Here is a 13,255-nt window from a genome sequence, read left to right on the forward strand (position 1 = left end):
GCTGTGACGCCACAGCACTCTACCCAGGGCAACAGCTTGAGACTCTCTCAAAAAAAGAAAAAAAAAAAAAAGAGAGAGAGAGAAAACTCATCAACATTCCTCTGATGTGGGTGCTGTAGTGTGCCACCTAATCTGTGGCGCTCTTTCCTTCTCATACCCCCCAATCCATCAGAAGTGTTGAGGGCTGAAGAATTTCAGTTGAGTCCCTCTCTGGGAGCTGCCCTGGGTTGAAAGGAGCAATTTAGCTCTTGGTCATGCCCCTCCAGGCAGTCTGCCTCCAATGACTGGTTGGCGGAACAGGAGAGCACAAAGGCCTGGGCCTTATGCTTCCATTCAAAATAACTCTAAAGGCTTAGCCCAGTTCCAGCGCCTACCCTAGAATGAGCTGAGTCCTAAGTTGCAGGCACCTTGTAGCCCAACTTCTGCTGCTCACTGTCTTAGGTTATGGATCCCCAATAAATCTTCCATATAAAGATTTCCATTTCAGAGTCTTCTTACCAGGGTACTGGATATAAGAGGTTCTCCTACTACAGGTGGTGATGAAAATAAAGACCAGTAGGCTGGGCACGGTGGCTCATGCCTATAATCCTAGCACTCTGGGAGGCTGAAGCAGGTGGATTGTCTTGAGCTCACAGGTTCGAGACCAGCCTGAGCAAGTGAGAGACCCTGTCTCTAAAAATAGCTGGGTTTTGTGGTGGTTGCCTGTAGTTCCAGCTACTTGGGAGGCTAAGACAGGAGAATCGCTGAGCCCAAGAATTTGAGGTTGCTGTGAGCTATGACACCACACACTTTACCAAGGGCAACAAGTAAAACTCTGTCTCAAAAAAAAAAAAAAGAGAGAGAAGAAAGAAAACAAAGACCAGAGAGAAGTCACTTGCTTGAGGTCTTACAGGCCTGAACCTTCAGATTCTCTCTATAGTCTGTCACCACCCTGTGCCCCAGTCCTATAACTTCCTGCCATTCTCTTGCTGAGTATGCAGGCAACTGCTGGAATGGCCAGAATAGGTTCTCGCTCCCATGCTGGGGGACTTTGGGCAAGTCACTTCTCTCTGGAGTGAAGGTTAAGTACCACCTCAGTGCTCATCTTCTTTGAAGTCTGCCTCTGTGTGATGTCCCTGCTCCTAAGAAAAACCACATCTCAGCCGGTTATGGTAGCAGAAATTCCTTCTGTTATACCCAAAGCAAGTGGAATAGAGAAAAGCCAGTACACTGAGTCCAAATTAAGCAAGGGTCCTTTATTGATTAGCCAGGCCAAGAGCAGGCTCACGCCTCAAAGTCTCTCGACCCCTAGAAGCAGGGGTGGAAACCTTTCGTAAGGGGCTTTTGGTAGGGGAGGGGGAATCCTTAATGAAGCCGAATTTCACAAGCTGCCAACACCTGGTAAGGGGAGTCCTTACAAGGGGAAGCTGGGGTTTTGCAGTTATTACGGAACTCTTTCAGCTGAGCTTCCTGTCTTAAAGGGGGAGTGTTGAAAGCCCCCAGCAAGATGGAGTTGGGGCGTAACACTTCTTCCCAAATCCAACCAAACCTCAGTTGGTTCCTTTCAGCAGAGAGCAGGCAGGAGACTTGGTCTTGTGTCTCATTTCTGAGCGTTCAAAGTCACATTTCAAGATGGATCTCCCCCACTTTTTCTGTTCCCAGAGTCTCACTTTGTCGCCCTGGGTAGAGTGCTGTACTATCATAGCTCGCAGCAACCTCAGACTCTTGGGCTCAAATGATCCTGTTGCCTGAGCCTCCAGAGTAGCTGGGACTACAGGTGCCTGCCACAGTGCCTGGCTATTTTTAGAGACAGGGTCACTCTAGCTCAGGCTGGTCTGGAACTCCTCAGCTCAAGCAATCCACCTGCCTCAGCCTCCCAGAGTGCTAGAATTACAGGTGTGAGCCACTGCGCTGGGTCCTCCCCCTGTTTTTAATTTTTTTTTTTTTTGTAGAGACAGAGTCTCACTTTACCACCCTCAGTAGAGTGCCATAACGTCACAGGACTCACAGCAACTTCCAGCTCTTGGGCTTCTGTGATTCTCCTGCCTCAGCCTCCTGAGCAGTTGGGACTACAGGCGCCCGCCACAACGCCCGGCTATTTTGTTTGTTGTTGTTGTTGCAGTTCGGCTGGGGCTGGGTTTGAACCCACCACCCTCGGTATATGGGCCCGCACCCTACTCACTGAGCCACAGGCGCCACCCAATTTTTTTTTGAGACAGAGTCTCACTATGTCGCCCTCGGTACAGTGCTGTGATGTCACAGCTCACAGCAACCTCAAACTGTTGGGCTCAAGCAATTCTCTTGGCTCAGCCTCCCAAATAGTTGGGACTACAGATGCCCACCCCCGCCTGGCTATAATTTGGTTGCAGTTTGTCATTGTTTAGCTGGCCACGGGCCAGGCTCAAACCCACCAGCTTCAGTGTATGTGGCCAGCGCCCTACTCACTGAGCTACAGGAGCTGAGCCTAAATAAATATTTTTGTTGCATAATTTTTAAGGGTACAGTTCTTTTTTTTTTTAGAGACAGAGTCTCACTTTGTCGCCCTCCATAGAGTGCTGTAGCATCACAGCTCACAGCAACCTCCAGCTCTTGGACTTCGGCAATTCTCTTGCCTCAGCCTCCAGAGTAGCTGGGACTACAGGTGCCCGCCACAACACCTGGCTATTTTTTTGTTGCAGTTCGGCCAGGGCTGGGTTTGATCCCACCACCCTCAGTATATGGGGCTGGGGCCCTACTCACTGAGCCACAGGCACCACCCTAAGGGTACAATTCTATCCCTAAAGCATTCCAAGATGGAAAACTGGGCTTTGAAGCATGACCAAAATAAAATTAGCAAAAGCAAATGGAAATAAGGCACACTGCAGTGATTTTGTGTAGGAAATGAATGGGGAAAGATTGTAGTTTAACAGGACATTGTGCAAAATGGGAAACCCTTTGGAAATCTTTCTCCCTCCCTTTGGTCTAGGGCAGTGGTTCTCAACCTTCCTAACGCCACGACCCTTTAACATAGTTCCTCATGTTGTAGTGACCCCCAACCATAAAATTATTTTATTGCTACATGGTTGGGGGTCACACAACATGAGGAACTGTATTAAAGGGTCGCAGCATGAGGAAGGTTGAGAACCACTGGTAGTGGGAAGGCAAGACGCTGAAGTCAGCCATTGCTGGAGTTCAGCGTGGCCTTGGCGTGGGCAGTGGGTGCAGACGTGCAAACCACTGTCCTCTGTGCTAGGAGTCACACACATCCCCAGAAGGGTTTGTTCAGACATCAGAATGGCAGCATCTCTCTAGCCGCTGCTTCTATGTGGGGAGCCGGGGGTGGGGGCTTCTTCCAGTCTTGTACACATTTGCAGCCTAGATCCACATTTTTTTAGTTTCTTTGTTTTAAATTTCAGATCAATATGAGGGTACATACAATTAGGTTACATTTGCTTGCATTTGTAAGGTAAAGTCCAAGTTGTAGTTGTGTCCTTTACCCAGCAAGTAAAGCATATGCCAGTACAGTGGGATCCACCGTGGGGATCCACTGACCCCGCTTCCCCCCTACACACACTTCTGGGTCCCAGACTCTGCTAAAAGAGGAAGTACAGCGATGAGACAGACATGGGCCTGGCCTCAGCAGCCTTAAGGCTCAGTGGGAAGGAGATGAACATGACACAAATTCTTGTGATGAGCCCTGGGCAAAGAGAGAGAACAGGGCGCTCTGAAGGGGTACAAGCTACCCCAGACCAGAAGGGTAAGAAAGGGCTGGCCAGGAATGGGAGAGGAGAAAAGATTTTGGGCAGAGGAAAGAGCGAGAGGGAAGATTTGGACCAGAAAGGAGAATGCAGCCTTGCAGGGGCAGAGGGAGCAGGGAGGACTTGACCAAGGCTGAGGCTGGAGAAAAAAAGTCCAGGGCAGGTCTGGTAGGACCTTGCAGGGCATGTTAAGAATTTTGAACTTTATCCTATGGGTAATGGAAAGTCTTCAAAGGAGACTTTGTTGTTTATTAGAAAACAGATAATCTTTATTAGAAGAGAGGGTGAGTGGAGAAGGTAGCAAGGCTAATTTAGTACCCTCTACATGCCAGGTAACCCATTAAGTACTTCACAGGCATGGTCTTAGTTAATCCTCATCATAGCCCTTTATAGTAGAGCCTGTTATTATCTCCAGTTTACAGATGGCTCTCAATCACCACCCAAAGAATAGGTCTTCCTTCTTTGACTCTTACAAAATACTTCTGTTTTTCCAGGGAATTGTTGCTTTTTCTTTCTTTCTTTCTTTTTCTTTTTTCTTTCTTTTTCTTTTTTTTTTTTTTTTTTTTTTTTGGCTTTTTCTGTCCTTTATTTTTCTATGCAAATCCTTCATCCCCTAAAATAATGGTGATGGCATTAAATGCCTACCCAAGGGATTATTTTGTGTCTAAGATTATAATCATTTGTGTGGTTCCCTCATCTCATATGACTGGGGGCTCCATGAAGGCAGGGATTTTGCCCTGGTTTGTTCCCTGCTTTATTTATCTCCAGATCCTAGTACAGGGCCTGATATGTTGTAGGGGCTGAATAAATAGGTGTGGAATACATGTTTGTATCCATCAGGATGCCTGGTCTTGCACTGGGCTATTAAGAAATAACAACCTCCTGACACCATGGACTTGGCCTCTGCTCTGATTGTCTCTCCCTGGCTGGTTGTCTGTTCTGTGGCTAGCTCTCAGACACAGCGTCAGTCTAGTGTAGGGGAAAGAGCTTGGACTTTGGAACCAGACAGATGAGGCTCAAATCTGAGTACAAGTCCATCTGGAATGAGGCAGAATATAAATAAACAGAACCAAGCACCTGTGTGACCTTTGGTAACTTTCTTTAATTTCCTCGTCTTTAAAATGGGAATGTCACCATCTGCATCCCAAAAATGTTGCTATCAGAATCGAATGAGAAAATGTTTATAAAGTGCCTGTTTACTCTGGGAAGCTGAGGTGGGTGGATTGGTTGAGCTCAGGAGTTCGAGACTACCAGAACAAGAGGAGACTCTGTCTCTATGAAAAATAGAAAAACTAGCTGGGTGTTGTGGGAGGTATCTGTAGTCCCAGCTACTTGGGAGGCTGAGGCAGGAGGATGGCTTGAGCCTAAGAGTTTGAGGTTACTGTGAACTATGATGATGCCATGGCACTCTACCCAGGATGATAGACTGAGACTTTATCTCAAAAAATAATAATAGGCTCGGAGCCTGTGGCTGAAATGGCTAAGGCACCAGCCACATACACCTGAGCTGGCGGGTTCGAATCCAGCCCAGGCCCGCCAAACAACAATGACGGCTGCAACCAAAAAATAGCCAGGCGTTGTGGTGGGGGCCTGTAGTCCCAGCTACTTGGGAGGCGGAGGCAGGAGACTCACTTGAGCCCTGGAGTTGGAGGTTGCTGTGAGCTGGGATGCCACAGCACTCTACGTAGGGTGACAGCTTGAGGTTCTGTCTCAAAATAATAATAATAATAAAATAAAAAATAATAAATAAAGTGCCTGTTTAGTTCATTTAGTTCTTCCCTTCAGCAGAGGGCAGGAATTTGAGCAATGCCATTTTCTTAGACTCAAAGCCTCAGTTTCCTCATCTGTGAAATGGGAGTTGTGAGATGCAAGATAACAAGGAATTCCCACAACCTGGCATGTTCTCCAGAGTGTGGGGCTAGCTCTTTATCTAAATCAGGGGTCCTCAAACTGTGGCCCATGGGCCACATGACGCGGTGTGATCGTATTTGTTCCCGTTTGTTTTTTTACTTCAAAATAAGATATGTGCAGTGTGCATAGGAATTTGTTCATTTTTTTTTTTTTTAAACTATAGTCCGGCCCTCCAACAGGTCTGAGGGACAGTGAACTGGCCCAACATTAAAAAAGTTTGAGGATGGGGTGGCGCCTGGGCTCAAGGAGTAGGGCGCCGGTCCCATATGCCAGAGGTGGTGGGTTCAAACCCAGCCCAGGCCAAAAACCACAGCAACAACAAAAAAGGCGTGGCGCCTGTGGCTCAGTGAGTAGGGCACCAGCCCCATATGCTGAGGGTGGCGGGTTCGGACCCAGCTCCGGCCAAACTGCAACAGAAAATAGCCGGGCGTTGTGGCGCGCACCTGTAGTCCCAGCTGCTCGGGAGGCTGAGGCAAGAGAATCGCGTAAGCCCAAGAGTTAGAGGTTGCTGTGAGCCGTGTGACGCCACGGCACTCTACCCGAGGGCGGTACAGTGAGACTCTGTCTCTACAAAAAAAAAAAAAAAAGTTTGAGGATGCCTGAAAACCTTCAGTTTTTTTTTTTTTTTTTTTTGTAGAGACATAGTGTCACTTGATGCCCTTCGGGTAGAGTGCCATGGCATCACACAGCTCACAGCAACTTCCAACTCCTGGGCTTAAGCGATTCTCTTGCCTCAGCCTCCCGAGTAGCTGGGACGACAGGAGCCCGCCACCATGCCCAGCTATTTTTTGGTTGCAGTTCAGCCGGGGCCGGGTTTGAACCCGCCACCCTCGGTATGTGGGGCCGGCGCCTTACCGACTGAGCCACAGGCGCCGCCCAAACCTTCAGTTTTTAATTCCCATCTTTAATATCTTATCAGAGAGTTCTGATCTGACCCCCTTTTCTCAAAGTAAACTTACCCTCCTTCCATTTCTTTTCTCTTTAAGACTTTTCATCTTTTTTTCTTTTTTTGATAGAGTCTCACTTTGTCGCCCTTGGTAGAGTGCTGTGGCATCATAGCTCATAGCAACCTCAAACTCCTGGGCTCAAGCAATCCTCTTGCCTCAGCCTCGTGAGTACCTAGGACTACAGGCATGCACCACAGTAACCAGCTTTTTTTTTTTTTTTTAGAAATGGGGTCTTACTCTTGCTCAGCCTGATCTCAAACTCCTGAGTTCAAGTAATCCACCTGTCCTGGCCTCTCAAAGTGTTAGGTTTACTGGTGTGAGCCAACACACCATCCTACCTTTTTTTTTTAAGAGACAAAGTTCTCACCCTGTCACCTAGGCTGGAGGGCTATGATACAATCATAACTCACAGCAACTTCAAACTCCTGGGTTCTAGTGATCCTCCTGCCTCAGCTTCCCAAGTAGCTAAGACTACAGGCACGCCATCATGCTTGGCCTCAAAAATGATTCTTAGGGCCAGCACGGTAGAATCCTAGCACTCTGGGAGGCCTAAGTGGGTCAATTGCCTGAACTCAGGAGTTTGAGATCAGCCTGAGGAAGAGTGAGACTCTGTCTCTAAAAATAGCTGGGCGTTGCGATGGGCACCTGTAGTCCTAGCTGCCTGGGAGGCAGAGGCAAGAGAATCGCTTGACCCCAAGAGTTCGAGGTTGCTGTGAGCTATGATGCCATGGCACTCTACTCATGATGACAAAGTGAGACTCTGTCTCAAATAAATAAATAAATAAATAAATAAAAGATTCTTAAATTTCAAAGAAATGACAGCTTACGGCCAGGCGCAGTGGCTCACACCTGTAATCCTAGCACCCTGGGAGGCCGAGACGGGTGGATTGACTGAGCTCAGTTCAAGACCAGCCTGAGCTAGTCTCAAAGTGAGACCCCCCCCCATCTCTAAAAATAACCAGTCATTGTGGTGGCCACCTGTAGTCCCAGCTATTTGGGAAGCTGAGGCAAGAGAATTGCTTAAGCCTAAGAGTTTGAGGGTGCTGTGAACTATGATGCCACAGCACTCTACCAAGGGTGACAAAGTGAGACTTTGTCTGAAAAAAAAAGAAAGAGGGCAGCACCTGTGGCTCAGTGGGTAGGGTGCCGGCCCCCTATACTGAGGGTGGCGGGTTCAAAACCGGCCCCAGACAAACTGCAACAACAAAAAAAATAGCCAAATGTTTTGGCAGACACCTGTAGTCCCAGCTACTGAGAGGCTGAGGCAAGAGAATCGCCTAAGCCTAGGAGTTGGAGGTTGCTGTGAGCTGTGACGTTATAGCACTCTACTGAGGGCAATAAAGTAAAACTCTGTCTCTACACACAAAAAAAAAAGAAGAAGAAAGAAATGGCAACTTAAGGAAGAAATGGGGAAAAAATGAGAAAGTTTTGTTTTGGGGTCTCTCGTTGAATTGTAAGGCAGTCATTAGATCAAAGAAATTATAAATTAGCAGGAGGGGTGCTTACTGTAAATTTAAGAAAGTCAATTCTAAAATTTAATGCCTGGATCATGGCTATTGAGATAAATTATAGTAACTCTTTTTTTTTTTTTTTTTTGTAGAGACAGAGTCTCACTTTATGGCCCTTGGTAGAGTGCCGTGGCCTCACACAGCTCACAGCAACCTCCAACTCCTGGGCTTAAGCGATTCTCTTGCCTCAGCCTCCCGAGTAGCTGGGACTACAGGCGCCCACCACAGCACCCAGCTATTTTTTGGTTGCAGTTCAGCCGAGGCCGGGTTTGAACCCGCCACCCTCGGTATATGGGGCCGGCGCCTTACCGACTGAGCCACAGGCGCCGCCCCTCTTTTTTTTTTTAATAATTGGAATGCAATCTCTTTTTTTCTTTTTTTGGCTGGGGCCAGGTTTGAACCCGCCACCTCTGGTATATGGGACTGGCACCCTACTCCTTTGAGCCACAGGCACCACCCCTCATCAACTGTTTTTATTTTAATTAAAAAAAAAATTTTTTTTTTTTGAGACAGAGTCTCCCTTTAGCACCTATGGTAGAGCTGTGGCATCACAGCTCACAGCAATCTCAAATTCTTGGGTTCAAATGATTCTCTTGCCTCAGCTTCCCAAGTAGCTGGGATAATGGGCATCCGCCACAACGCCCAACTATTTTTTAGAGACGAGGTCTCACTCTGGCTCAGGCTGGTCTCAAACTCATGAGCTCAAACAATCCTCCTGCCTCGGCCTCCCAGAGTGCCAGGATTACAGGTGTGAGCCACCGGCCAGGGCCCTTTTCCTTTTTATTTCTGAGTAGGATACTATTGTACAGATCTATTATAATTTGTTTATGTATACACCAACTACTAGACAATTGAGTTGTTTCCAATTTGGACTATTATGAATAAAGCTTCTATTTGTGCCTCGATGGACGCTTTCCTCATGATCCGGCACCACAAGACCACCATCTTCACGGACGCCAAGCAATCTAGCACCATGTTTGAGCTAAAGCGCATCTTTGAGGGCATTCTCCAGCGGCCACCCAAGGAGCAGCAACTGTACAAGGATGACCAGCTCCTGGATGATGGCAAGACACTGGGCGAGTGTGGCTTCACCAGCCAAACAGCACGGCCACAGGCCCCCACCACAGTAGCACTGGCCTTCAGGGCAAAAGACGTCTTCCAGGCCCCTTCTCCAGCCCATTAGAGCTACCCAATGTGATGAAGCCCCAGGGCTCGAAGCAGCGCCAATAAACAGGCTGTACAGTGAGGGCTCCTGGCCTGCCCCCAAAAGGCCCATTCCCGCAACTAAAAGAGTTTTGGGTTAAAAAAAAAAAAAGCCTATGCGCCAGAGTCAGAGTTTTTTTTTTTTTGAGACAGTCTCACTTTGTCACCCTCTGTAGAGTGCTGTATCATCACAGCTCACAGCAACCTCCAACTCTTGGGCTTAAGTGATTCTCTTGCCTCAGCCTCCCAAGTAGCTGGGACTACAGGTGCCTGCTATAATGCCTGGCTATTTTTTGGTTGTAGTTATCATTGTTGTTTGGCAGGCTCCGGCGGTGTTCGAACCCACCAGCGCTGGTGTACGTGGCTGGTGCCCTAGCTGCTGAGCTATAGGCGCCAAGCCTGGAGTCAGAGTTTATGGTTTATGGTTCCACGCTAGGGGAGTCACTTCAACTCTTAAGTCACTTTCCTCTTGTGTAAAAAGGGATAATAATGGCATTTAGCCCATAGAGTTATGTTCTATCAATTACATCGGTTCTCACCTGGAGATGATTTTGCCCCCACAGGACATTTGGCAAAGTCTGAGGACATTTTTGGTTGTTATGAGTGGGAGGTTGCCTCTGGCCATCTAGTGCAGACAGACCACGGATGCTGCTAAACATCCTACAATGTAAAGAGCAGTCCCTTAGAGCTAAGAATTATCCAGGAGAAAAAAGTCAACAGGTCCCGAGATTGAGAAATCCTGAATTAAATAATGCATATAATATGTTCACTGTAACACCTGGCACATGTCAGTTGCTTGGGTAAATGGAAAACATAGATTTTGGAGACAAATATGTTTTCAGGAGCACCGATACGAGTTTGATGCATCCTTTTCCCAATTATCTAGCCATGAGGCTGTTACAGAGGGAAGTGGTTTTATCACTGCAAATACTTCAGAAATCAAAGGGTGAGCCATCCATTCAAGACGGGAGCCCTGCAGCCTTGGACCTTGGACTTCTTGGGGTGGGGAAGGACTGGAAGTTTCATACATTCCATTCCTCCTTCCCTACCAGGCAGCATCTCCCCTGGCTGGAGTTCCAGCTGTTGTCTGGGTCAGTGTAAGCAGAGACCTTTGGGCTGTTCCAGATCTAGGATTTACAGCCCATGGGCTCCTCCCAGTTTACTGGAGTGCGCAGAAGACACCAGTCAGGTGAGCAGGGCCCCCAAGGGATGGTGTACCACGTGGTCTAATGACACAGCCAGGAAGAACTAGACAGGGCAAACTAGAGGAAAGTGAATCTGAAATTGATTCAGTTCAACAGAGTCAAACATTTAGCAACATTCATTGCACTCCCACTGTGTGCCAGCCACTATCTCTCCCACATGGGTAGAATACAGTCTCTATTTAGGGAAAGACATTTGAATCCCAGCTCTGCCAACACTAAGTGTTTGTTCTTCACAAGGCACATCACCTCTGTGAAACACACGGTATATATGTAATAAATTGTGTGTATGTGTGTGTGTGTGTGCCTCAGTCCTCAGCAAGAGTATGAGGTAAGGGCTCTTATCCTCCCTATTTTACAAAATAATAAATCAAGGCGCAAAGAGGTGAACGATTTTACCCAATGTCACAGGACTAATTAAGTGGCAGAGAATCTTTATGGCAGACTTTTGGGGAAATAAAAAGATGAATCAGATGAAGTCCCTGACCTCAACAAGCTTAGAGTCTCATTGAAGAGATAAAAACGAGTAGAAATCTAATTCCAAACAAAGAGACAATGGAAGAGATGTTAATAAAGAGCATTCAGGTGGGGTAAGGCAGGTCTGAGGTCAGTTCAAGGTGGGGCAATTAGAAGGCTTCAAGGAGTTGGTCTTTGAAGATGGATCAGACTGCCAGACTGCTCCTTCATAGACAGAGGTCTGGAGAAACGTGACCATTGGTATAGACCACTGGGGTGGCTTGAAGAAGGCTTCAAGGAGTTGGTCTTTGAAGATGGATCAGACAGCCAGACTGCTCCTTCATAGACAGAGGTCTGGAGAAACGTGACCATTGGTATAGACCACTGGGGTGGGCCATAGGATGTGTGCACTTGAGGGCCGGAACAGAAGATCTGGCTGGAAAAAATATATAGATGAAGGCAAGACTGTTTGATGGAAACAAGCAGGGGTGATCCTCAAAATATTTAACAAATGGAAAGGCATGGGCAACAACTGATCAGAATGGACACTGAGCAAGCAGCTCCAAGGCCATGAATATCCTGGAAAGGGTGTCTACATTTACCTAACCAATTGGCTTGCCACATGTTTTGGGAACAGCACACTTCTGTTTTGTTTTAGTGATCCATTTATCCTGCTCTGTCTGTATCATTCTGGTGGGCCAGATTGCATCTATCTATGTCCAGATGTGGGCACACAATGGAGCCTACCCTAGCCAATTAAAATGCAGCAATGACAATAAGGGACACATGGGGCTGGGCCAATAAGAATCCTCTTTGGCAGGTTTGTTAGCTCTCTTGGGAGAAAAGCAGCTCTGTTTCACCAGGGAAGCTAAGAGAAAGGAAAGTCAAATTTAGAGGGAAAAAAAGAGAGAAGGTAGAAACAGAGAAAGAGAGAGAAGAGGAAGGAAAACAGATTTTTTATGATAATATCTGATCTCGAGATCCAGCTATGCCTGAAGTCTTCACCTATACTCTTCAATTCTGTGAGCAAAAAAATTCTTTTTTATGAGTAAGGAAGGTGGGATTGGCTTTTTGTCACTCGGAGCTGAAAGAATGCTGATATATATAATTATGAAAGGTCTCAAATTGGAGTGGTGCCTGTGGCTCACCAGCCCCATATACCAAGGGTGGAGGGTTCAAACCTGGCCCCAGCCAAACTGCAACAAAAAATAACTGGGCGTTGTGGTGGGTCCCAGCTACTCGGGAGGCTAAGGCAAGAGAATCGCCTGGGCCCAGGAGTTGGAGGTTGCTGTGAGCTAGGATGTCAAAGCACTCTATTGAGGGTGACAAAGTAAGACTCTGTCTCTAAAAGGAAAGAAAAGAAAGGTCTCAAATTGCATCCCAAGGAATTACATGGGCTGTAGAAAGACAAGAAAGAGAAAGTAAAAACAGCCAGTGAGAAGGAAGATGTGACAATTACTGAAGCAAGCTCCCTGGGGGGGAAATGATTTGGAAGCCAAACTCTAAGAAATTAGAGGGTGTGCCTACTGGAATACTTCTTCTGGGGCGGGGGTGGGGGAGGAAATCTAATTTTTTTTCTAACTTTTTTTAAGGACATCTAATTTTTTGCTTTCAGTCAGAGACAGAGGATCCAAGAAATTAGGCTCTGCTATCACCCATCTCTTTCTGACCCAGTGCTTGAATGCATCTGTGAATCTGGTTTTCACTGTGCCAAGAGAAGTTTAGGAAGATTTCTACATGTCACAGAACGCAAAACACTCAAAAATGACATTCACCCAATAAAATCATGTTATAAATGAATATGTATGACCATGGAAAGATATATCCAACGTGTTGTTAAGTTATAAATTAAATTATAAAGTAGTATTTATAGTATAATCTGTTTGTATAAAATACATTCATATGTAGAGCTGGATGTGGTGTCATCAGGCCTTTATAGTCCCAGCTACTTTGTTTTTTTGTTTTTTTTTTTTTTGAGACAGTCTTAAGCTCTGGGTAGTGTCCTGGTGTCATAGCTCACAGCAACCTCACACCCATGGGCTTAAGTGATTCTCTTGCCTCAGCCTCCCAAGTAGCTGGGATTACAGATTCCTGCCACAATGCCCAGATATATTTTTGATTGTTGTTGCAGTTGTCATTGTTTTTTTAGCTTTCCAGGCCAGCTTTGAACCCACCAGCCTCGGTGTATGTGGCCGGTGCCCTGTCCACTGAGCATAGGCGCTGCCAACAGAGTCTCTGTCACCCTCAGTAGAGTGCAGTAGCATCACTGCTCACAGCAACCACAGATTCTTGGGGTCAAGTGATTCTCTTGC

The 13,255-nt window shown here is 46.8% G+C and overlaps 1 pseudogene; it reads left to right on the forward strand.

The window, feature by feature from the left end:
• The first annotated feature begins 8,986 nt into the window (after positions 1–8,986).
• On the forward strand, positions 8,987–9,328 carry LOC128574865 (elongin-B-like; annotated as a pseudogene).
• Positions 9,329–13,255: the final 3,927 nt, after the last annotated feature.

The sequence above is a fragment of the Nycticebus coucang genome, chromosome 22, assembly GCF_027406575.1.
Source record: "Nycticebus coucang isolate mNycCou1 chromosome 22, mNycCou1.pri, whole genome shotgun sequence".
NCBI lineage: Eukaryota > Metazoa > Chordata > Mammalia > Primates > Lorisidae > Nycticebus > Nycticebus coucang.